Raw genomic sequence first — 11,195 nt, 5'->3', positions numbered from 1 at the left:
TATATTGTAGTAATACTATAGTAAAACCATAGTAACCATGACTGTAGTAGCTGGTATTTTTAAAAACCATGGTTTTGATACCAGGGTTTTACTACAGTTATATTGTAGTAATACTATAGTAAAACCATAGTAACCATGACTGTAGTAGCTGGTATTTTTAAAAACCATGGTTTTGATACCAGGGTTTTACTACAGTTATATTGTAGTAATACTACAGTAAAACCATAGTAACCATGACTGTAGTAGCTGGTATTTTTAAAAACCATGGTTTTGATACCAGGGTTTTACTACAGTTATATTGTAGTAATACTATAGTAAAACCATAGTAACCATGACTGTAGTAGCTGGTATTTTTAAAAACCATGGTTTTGATACCAGGGTTTTACTACAGTTATATTGTAGTAATACTACAGTAAAACTGTGGTTTTACTAAATTATCTTGAATTACATTAAAGCCATTTAGTTAAAACAAACATCAACAAAATAACAACAGAAAGAAGTTACCATTCTATGATACAGACTTTATTACTGAAATTACATAATCTGAAATCTGGTGGACCTGCGCCCAGAGAAGACCAACACAGGACCCCGAAGTGTCTGGGAGACCGTGATTAGACTCCCCCTGCAACTGCCTCATCGACACGGCATCTCAATAAACCCGTCTCCTGCGTGTTGCCTCCGATCATTCGAATATTGCACTTTAATAATTATTTAATCAACATCATCCTCAATAAACCCGTCTCCAGCATGTTGCCCCCGGTCCCTCGAATATTCTGATCTATTATGACCTCCGAGCTGTAAAACTGCCAGAATAATAATAATAATAATAATAATAATAATAATAATACGCTGTTTGTTAATTGGCCAGAGGAGAACTGGCACCCCGACTGAGCCTGGTTTCTCCCAAGGTTTATTTTTCTCCATTAGGTCACCTAATGGGGTTTTGGTTTCCTTGCCACTGTTGCCTCTGGCTTGGCGTGCTCAGTTGGGGACACTAAATTTTTCAACTAAACATCGAAATACATCTAAATAATAAACTAAATTAACCATTTAAACTAAATTACTGATCAAATTATTGATCTAAAGCCCACACTGTCACTGTATGATACTTGAAATTTTTCCAGAATGGCTATACAGCTGAATAAAATTATGCTGCATTATTTTCCTGTTTAACACTGTAAAGCTGCTTTGAAACAATCTACATTGTTAAAAGCGCTATATAAATAAAGTTGACTTGACTTGAAAGAAAAAATAAACTTGCATTTGTTCTCACATTTGACATAAAACAATAAACTACAAAGTTGTAAAAAATTATTGGTGATAAAGTGGTGATGTGCAATGGTTGAAATCAGTTGCTAATTTACAAATAGAAAATAGCAATTTGTTCCACTGTAATAATGATTTATACAAAAATAACATATTATAGGCCTACAAATAAAAAAAACTTAGAGCACCTTTAAATACACAGCGTCTACCTCCTGTCCATAACCTGTAAATACATGCCCAAAACAAGCATACGTTTGCAATTTATACTGTACATACATTAACAGGATTACAACATTACTTAAAAACATTACTAAAAGTTTCTTTTAATGGAAAATTCTTACATATACTACAAAATAAATTCAGAAGAAATGAGCAGTTCTTTAAAAGGATGTTTAAAATGATATCCACTCACAAGAGATAAAGACACGGAGTCTCCTCGTGGGGGATGAATACTCCACACTTTAAATTCTAGGTGAAGAAGTTTTTTTTCAAAAACATGTGATACTGACAACTTCTGGCATGGATGCTGCATTAAGTCTGTCATACAGGCCAGTAGGTTACAGTCCAGCTTTGGTTTGGTTCTGTCTTCACCTTCAGCCCAAATGGACATAGGAACTAAAATGAGAAGAATACACACCACATTAACACACGGCTTGCTGTAATACTCAACTGTACTATCGAGCAGCCATGTAATAATGTCCAAGTGCAATGATGTCCATTAATTTAGTGTTTTCATAACCCATAAATTATTAGGGCTCCAAAAGCCAAGCAGAAAGAATGTACATTATATGATCAGCTGAGTCTATTCTCCTTTACTTATACTCTTGAAAGGTTAAACAAAACAAAAAGTACTAGTCTCATATATACATCATTTCACGAAAGAGAAAATGGGTTGGAATAAAGGACAAAAGAGAAAGTATTAGTTTGAATGGAGACATCTGTAACCAACAAAGGGATAGAGCTCTAGACACTTAATTTAATCTTAAATAATAAATAATAAATAATTGAGAAATACCCAGACAGACCTTTTCTCACTCAAAAGCTAACTTTCAACCTGGAAAACAGTGCATGAGTCAAATGGACCTGGTAAAAAGATAGTTTTGGACAGCTTTATTTCAGGGTAAAATAACCTATTGTAAAGCACCGCTCAGTTTCAGCACTTCAGCACACTCGACCATGCATGTTAAGGTGTCAAGGTGCTAAGATGTTAAAGGATTAGTTCACTTTTAAATAAACTTTTGCTGATAATTCACTCACCCCCATGCAGGGCCTGAAATTAACTTTTTTGACCACCTACCACAGTGACTTTTTATCAGCCACTTTTTTTGTTCTCCTCGACATTAAGCATGTTCACGTGCTTGTCCAGATTTTTGTGTGTGTGTGTGTGTTGTAAATATGAAGAAATATTCTCAACAGTGTTCAATCAGCTTTGACATATTTAAATCTGCAGATCTTTGAATCTTTGATACAAACGATTAATTAAAAGCGCTGCATCGTTCAGTAACACACTGTTGCTGTGAGAGAGATGCGTTATAGCGGTGCTCATTTGTTGTGATTTCTCCTCGATAGGCTGCACGAGTGTCAAAAGTGCAACATTGTTACTGTCAGTTTATTATACATTACATTAGGCTATATATTATTATCCACTATCAATAGTTTTTTTCTCCATATAATGGACTTCAATGGGCCCCAAACGGTTCAAGGTCCAAAGGGCTTTAAACGATACCAGACGATGAATAAGAGTCTTATCTAGTGGAACGATCAGTCATTTTAAAAAAATGTATAAAAAAGTTTAAGTTTTATAAGCACAAATGCTCACCTGTAATATTGGATAAAGGCGTCTGCCAAATGCATAAATGTAAATAATGATGATAGTAGCACACAACTGTTCCGTGCTCTGGCACGGTTAGCACTCACACTGCATGTGAACCACGCTCAAGCCTAACCAAACCGCACTCTGGCCCACCGCTTCCAAGCAGGCCAGGGCACGGAACGGAGCGCTCACACTAGTCAGACGAACTGGGCTTTGGAGGTGAAACACGTTTGGGCACGAAATGCGCTTGAGTGCCTAGTGTGAGTTCACCCTAAGTCAAACGGCGTTTACAAAAAAGGGTGTTAAAAGGTAAACCAACAATGTCAGACGATTTTGAACTTCGAGGAGAAGAAGAGATTAAGTTTTTGCCCTGCCCTACCTTTTTGAAGCGGAATACAGAGGAAGAACCTCTCTAGCATCAAACTAAAAAACACCTCTAAAACGCTGTTGCTCAGTAATGTTGGAAATCCATTTTGTTGGGTAATGCAGCGACATAAACAGGGTCTCACCAGCTGACTCAATGACGGATTCTAATGGTGGGATTGAAATGGTCAAGTCATGGCAGCATTGAGATTCTTCCTCTGTTCTTCCTCTGGTTGGCATTTGCCACATGTGCACCACCACATCTCGTTAGATCTTCGTCTGCCCGATGCTTGAGAGGTGTGTGTCGTCGCAACAGTGTCTTCCATCTGCCTAATTTCTTCCTCTGACCTTTTTTTCCAAAGGTCAAAATCGTCCGGCATCGTTGTTTTACCTTTTAACTCCCTTTTTTGTAAACGGTGTTTGACTTAGTATGTGCACGTTAAACTTGTAAACACTGACTCGGTATGTCATTTTTACATAGGTAAAATAATGTAATTCACGCATCAGAGAACAGAGCAAGGTGAGCATTTGTGCTTATAAAACTCAAACTTTTTTTTTTTTTAAATGACCGATCGTTTCGCTTATTCATCGTCTGGTATCGTTTAAAGCCCTTTGAAGCTGCACTGAAACTGACATCTTGGATAACATGGGGGTGAGTAAAAAGTGAACTAATCCTTTAAGGTGCACGAGCGTCAGGTGCGTTCTCTGTGAGACATTCTAACCATAAATATCTATGGTTCTAATAACGTCCTGGTCTAACAGAACAGTCACTGACATATGCACGAACTGTGTTCTTGCTCCACTTCATCTGCCAGTAATGCCTAGCTCTAATAGCTCTGCCTGCGCCATGTTTCCAACACCTGGCCCCGTCTTGATGCAGTGATTGACAGGGTGGGGCGGAGACTTGCTCAGCTTGGATTGCATTTTCAATTCCACATTGAATTTTGCTACATTCATTGCGGGACATATAATGAAAATGCAATCGCAAGTCTCTTGACTGTGAGTGTAAATGCAATTAAGAAAAATAACATTTAAATGATCATTTTGCTACAATTTTTGCTTGAACATGTTAAACACATCTAATAATTTCTGTAATACATTTTCATTTTTGCAACTTGTAAAGCGTTAAAATATATGTTTAAATTTTATCTTTAAACTAGTGTAGGAAATAGCAAATGTAAATTAAATGATTCAATTTGAATTTTTTTTGCTCCAAATGTTGCACACATGGCATGAAAAATGTAAATGTAAATACTGAAATGCATTGCCGTTTTACATATTGCATTGCAAATTGAATATTGCTACCCATATGCTTCCATAGTTTTCTTACATATTTTTGACAATTCAAACCCAATAATCCGTGAAAGAGAACTGAAGCGATCGGATGCCATTTCTTTCTTAAAAGCGTGCACGCGCTTCAGGTCAGAGAGCGTCAGCACGAGCACGTCCCACGCAGCGCTTTATTTTCTCATGCATGTTTCTGTTGCTTTCTTTTGTAATGCGCATTTGACTGTTTTGCTTCCATTGTTTAGTGAACGGTGGAAGCAGAGCTCTGCACACACGTCCTCACCCCTGCTGTCTCTCACACATAGATGCAAATTAAGCAACACTGCTCTTATTAGAGTGCTGTCAATCTTAAAGTACCGGTACTAATAAAATGTATTATTTTAGCAGGGTATAGCGATACTTTTCTAGAACCTACTAACACTAGAAAAAACGTAGATGACATATATAAAATATTTTTTGGTAATTAATTATCCCTTTAATGTTTATCATATTTAATTTGGGGAGTTATACCGACATTTGTTAGACAAAAAAATCATTGGTTTTGTAAATGTACTTACCACTAATACACTTGAATTGCCAATAGAACTCACTTTCTTCCAGTCCAAGAATTCTTTTTTTCATTTTGGTATAGACTGGACAGGTCTTTTTGGCAGATTGAAAAAAAAAAAAGATTTTAAAAGACAAAACATTGAGATATACTGTACATATCATATAATCATTATATGTTTATTAATGGCATTCACTGTTTACCTGGCAAACAGCTGATGTTTTCACACTCTCTCTTGTCTGTATTAAAGAAGATGATAATTAGAAATCACATTTTTGCTAGTCACAAATTGTCCAGTCATTAAATGTAATGCTTAAAGGGTTAGTTCACCCAAAAATTAAAATTCTGTCATTAAATACTCACCCTCATGTTGTTCCAACCCCGTGAGTCTTTTGTTCATCTTCAGAACACAAATTAAGATATTTTTGATTCAATTTGAGAGCCGTCTTACTCCTCATTAGGCTTCTAGGTAATTTAAACTTGCCGGCCCAGATAGTAGTAAAGACATTGTTAAAGTAGTCTAAGTGACTACAGTGGCTCAAGCATAAGTTTATCAAGCGATGAGAATACTTTTTGTGTGCAAAAAACGACTTTATATGAATTTTCTTCTGTGTGGAGCTCTGACGTGAGTTCCCGAGAACGCCACGACGAATACACGAGAACTGAGAAGATGACGCAGATGAGTCTCGATGTAATGTTTAAAATGGTTCTAATGTGTGCATTTCCTGGATGTCCGAATCGTGAGAAACCAACGAGAAAACGTAAATGTGCCTTACCAATGCCGCAAAATGAATGAATGGCTTACTGTTCACAGTTTCCCATCAAATGATCGTGAGCGTCATCTTCTCAGTTCTCGCGCATGCGTCGTGGCGTATTTTTGGATTTCGTAAAAAATATATTCATTTGTGTTCCGAAGATGAACGAAAGGTTGGAAAAACATGAGGGTGAGTAATTAATGACAGAATTTTCAGATGAACTATGGTATAATTAAATTCTGTGTGGATGTCAAAATATATTAACAATACAGAACACAATTTTAGATTCAAATTCAATTTCTATTGGTAATAGATCTGCCAGGTTCTCACACCAGCCAATCAGTGAACTCCCTCTCCCAAATACAGATTACTCACACCTGAACCTCATCATCACACTCATCACCTCCACCATAAATACACACACCTCCAAAACATCTCCCAGCTTTCTCCTCATTCCTTCTCCAGTGTATCGTCAATCCACCGTGTCTCCATTCCCACCTGTGTTTATCGGCCTTGTCACCCACCGTATCATCCATCAGTCCTCTCACCTGTAAGTGGAAACATTCCATTCGCTGCCAGCATCCAGTTCTCCAATTTATCATTGTGCATCTCACTTACCTGCTTTATTCTATATAGCTCACTGTTGTCAATAAACTTCCTGTTAACTTCCATCTTCCTGTCTGCAATCATAACAATACAAGTTCTGTGAATGTGAGATGCATTACACACGGAAGGAAATGATGGAAAACAAATAAATCTCCAAACGGGGCAGTCTTACATTTCCAGGCACCAGCTTCGACCACCACAAGAACTCGTCTTTCTCGAGCCATTTTTCCACACCTGTTGATTGTAGTAACATTTACACAGTGAGATGAGATCAAACGTGACTTGATAAGAAAAACAAATCACACTGCTTAGTGCAGAGTGTGACATGGAATCATAGTCAAATAAATAATATATAGATGTTTATCCATATTTTATTTGGGAAGTTAAACTAAAACTATTTTTTATTTATTTTTTTACAACTTTACTTACCACAAATGCATTTGAATTAGAACTCACTTTTCTATAGGTCCTGTATTTTTTTCATGGGGGTATAGTTGGCTAAAAAAAAACAAAAAAACTATTGATTATGTGCCATATATATTCATTAATATTATTTTAGGTTATAGTTATGATTTATATTTGAACCAGAAGCCACAAGTTGAAAAGACGAAAATGTGATTGAAAACTTACCTGACACTTTTTGAATTTTGGTCCAGAAAAGTCTGGTTTTATTTTTTTTATTTGGATGTATATACCACCTCTTTTATCTTGTCACGTTATTTAATGATGTCTGATTAATATAATTTGTCAGATACAAAACAATAAAATCTAAAGGTGAATAATTTACCCAAATTGCCTAATAAACCTATAAGGGCATAAAGTACAAGATTTGGCAGTTGTATTATTGGGCATTGTTACCTTTTCCCATCTGCTTTGACCCCAGTAAAAGCCATTTATTAAATGTGTTCAAATTAATAACATCTAATACACTAGAGAGCACTAATAAGAATTTATTTTAAAAAAAAATCGAAAAATCAAAAAATCAATTGAAATCAAAAATTGTATCCATATCCTTTCTTTACTCCTCATCCAGAATTTGGTAAGATCTGTAAATACACAAACATACAATACATCAGCATAAAGCAGAGGTCACAAAACATAATTTTTTTTCTCACGTTAATGCTTTTACATACTGCACGAAATCGTTGTAAAAGACAAAAAATATATATAACATTGATATGGGTGATCATGTGGATTTAGACCTAAATATATTGTATTTATATAAAGCGTTCACAGACAAATTTTGCTTTGTCTTGTAAAAATCTGACATTGAGATTTTTTTTTTCTTTTTTCTATACATATTTGTATACATATTTGAAATTATACCCTCGTCTTCCATTGCTCGAACAAACAGCTAGAACCAGCTCAAACTCATCCGTCATAGGAAGGCAAATATTCTATCACCTTGCCCAAGATTTTATTTTATTTATTAGTTTATTTGACCTAACCTACCCTTTCCTGAACAGCTTGCTTGCATTGTTTAGTTTGTTTCTTGCTGCCACTCTTAGCTCATTAATATTTGCAGATGGAAACTTCTTTGAAGTGTATTCTAAAAAAAATTATTTAAAACAATTATGAGAAATATTTAGTGACAATTAACACAACTGTACACAATATAATGAATACAAAATAATGTAAGAAGCATCATACCAAAAATGGCATTGACAAGCTTCTTATCCAAGCAAGGTTTCACACTCTCTGATGCACCTCCCTTTAATCCAGTTAAGGAGTGTGTTGACAGCACCTCCTGTGTGAACAACACTCCAAGCAGATCACACACAAGTTTTGTAGGTCTCTGATGGTTGCATCGCATAAGCTGTATTTTGTTAACTGTTACACCATCAGCAATGGTCACCTAAAACATAAAAAAAAAAATGATAGTAGAACATCCAAAATGGCCTTTAAAAAAACACTTTACAATAAGGGGTCATTAGTTAACTACTTCAGTTAACATGTTAAAAATAAAAACAACTAAAAATGAATAATACTTTTACAGCATTTATTATTTTTCATTAATGTTAAAGGGATAGTTCCCCCAAAAATGAAAATTAGCCCATGATTTACCCTAAAGTCATCCTAGGTGTATATGACTTTCTTCTTTCAGACGTATATATTTAGAGTTATATTAAAAATGTCCTGGCTCTTCCCAGCTGTATTATGGCATTGCCTGTTGCTCTGTTTTTGAAGTCCATAAAAGTGCATCTATATATCTATGCATGCTATAAGTATTCAACTTACGGAAAATATGTAACACTCACGCCTCTCAGTTCAAAATGCTCACGCTACGTCTGATGGCAGTGCACACCAGTTGCGCTCGTCAGACGCAGCGTGATCATTTTGAACTGAGAGGCGTGGGCGTTACACCTTTTCCGTAAGTTGAATACGGAAGGCGATTCACCGGAAGCTTGATCATTTACTTTATAAAGTCTTAGATATGGATATTTTTCCTTCCACAAACGCGTCGATTCGCTTCAGAAGGCCTTTATTAACACCCCAGAGCCGCGTTGAGCAGTTATATGATGGATATAGATGCACTTTTATGGACTTCAAAAACAGAGAAACAGTCAATGCCTTAATACAGCTGGGAAGAGCCAGGACACGTTTACTATAACTCTGATTTTATGCGCCAGAAAGAATTCATATACACCTAGGATGACTTGAGGGTGAGTAAATCATGGGCTAATTTTCATTTTTGGGTGAACTATCCCTTTAATTTCAACATTTACTAATACAGTATTAAAATCAAGTTGGGGCTGACACAAATTTTCAGTCAATCTCATGTCAACCTTGAGTGCCTACAGAGTAGTATTGCATCTTTCATATCTCCGAAAAGTCTTTAGTTTTACTATATTTGTAAAAGAAATGCATGCTTTACCGTTTCTTCCGAGAAAAAAAAAAAAAAAACGAGCAGCTGGGGGCGTATCGTGTGGGCGGAGCTAAAGAATGACGAGCGTGCACCGCTATTGTGTTGAGCTATGCATCTTTACATAGAAAAACAATGGAATCGATAGCTAACAACACAAAGACATTTGAAGCATTTTTACTCACCGCCTGCTTCCAACACACGTTAATCGAGTACCTGTCTCGTTTTTTAGTTAATAAGATTAAATTTATGTAAAAATAGTTGAATTCTTATGACAAAATGATAAGAAATGTAGCCAGCTTTTACAATTTTATTTTATTAACTAATTGTGCTTTAAAACAACAATTAAACTTACATCATCCTCAAGGGGGTCCACTTGGTTGTCTTGTGATGAGTGTGGCTGTGCAAGTATGGCTGGTTTTTGATGCTTTGCAGGGGCACTTCTTTCTTCTAAGGCCCCCTTAAGTGAACACACCATGCTCTTCAATTCTGAAACAGTGATTCATAAATTGTGCATTACTACAGGACATATAGCTTAAAACACACTCTCACACGTTTATTTTTTAGCATTGTTGGGAGGAATACAATTTACATTTACGGTTTCATCAACCAAATGCATTTACACCAGTTTTGTCTGGAATGCAGCCCAGACCCCCTCCTAAAGTGGTTTGAGCGATCTGATTTACATCTGCCTCGAATGCGTTCCGGAGAGCATTTACACCTGATCTTTTCATGATCGGACAGCTAAAATGCACGAAGAGGCCAGATGTAATCAGCCCCTATAAATCTCTATGAATTATACCAATGCACTCTCTTTGCATAGACTACAAAGGTCTGAAATATTGTTACCATTTATGGTGTCTAAGTGAAGAACTACTCTTCTGTTGTCTTCTTCCAGCTGCTTTATTTTTTCTTTCAGGGCACAGCAATTTCTGCATTCCTGAATAGCTGTACTTTCCTAAACACATAATATTGATAGTACAAACTTTTGCAATGCATGTACCCGTTTACAGCTAACAACTATAATCATGCACTATATCATGATGCATTCACTTACAATAAACTGCTCCTTGCGCTTTTCCAGCAGTTTTGATAAGAGACTAGGCCTCTTTTCAGGCTTAAAAGTGTAGAAGAGCACAGAATATATATTTTTAGCAGAGTTAATACAATATTACAGGTTAAATTATATACATTTAATTGAATACTATTTTAAACACATGCTACATACCTTTTTCTTAATGATTTCCTTCTCCTCAGGCTCTTCATCAGAAGAGATGCAAAGAGGTTTTCTCTTCCTTTTTCCACGGCCACAGTCCTCTTCGCTTTCATTGCCCTTTATAAGTTGATCTCTTAATTTGATCAGACTGTGCTTATCAGCTGTTTGGAAAATAAATTGTGTATAAAATCACATTCAAACCTCTACTAAAAGCGGTTTAATTTAAGCATTTGACAGTTGAGCAGAATCTGTGTGGGCTTGATACAACTATTTGCAGTGACACAGTTTGTTTTTCTTATTACAGCTTAAAGACGTTTTATTTGTAATCTTTAATACTTTCATTACAGTACAGGTTTTTTTTTTTAAACACGGTTTGTTTGTTTAATAGCATAAATACAAAAAAGAAAATATTTTATATTTATTTTTTGTATTTATGCTATTTTATATATATATATATATATATATATATATATATATAT

Source organism: Gobio gobio (assembly GCF_949357685.1).
Source record: "Gobio gobio genome assembly, chromosome: 5".
NCBI classification, from domain to species: Eukaryota; Metazoa; Chordata; class Actinopteri; order Cypriniformes; family Gobionidae; genus Gobio; species Gobio gobio.
Note: the sequence above shows the minus strand (reverse complement) of the source record.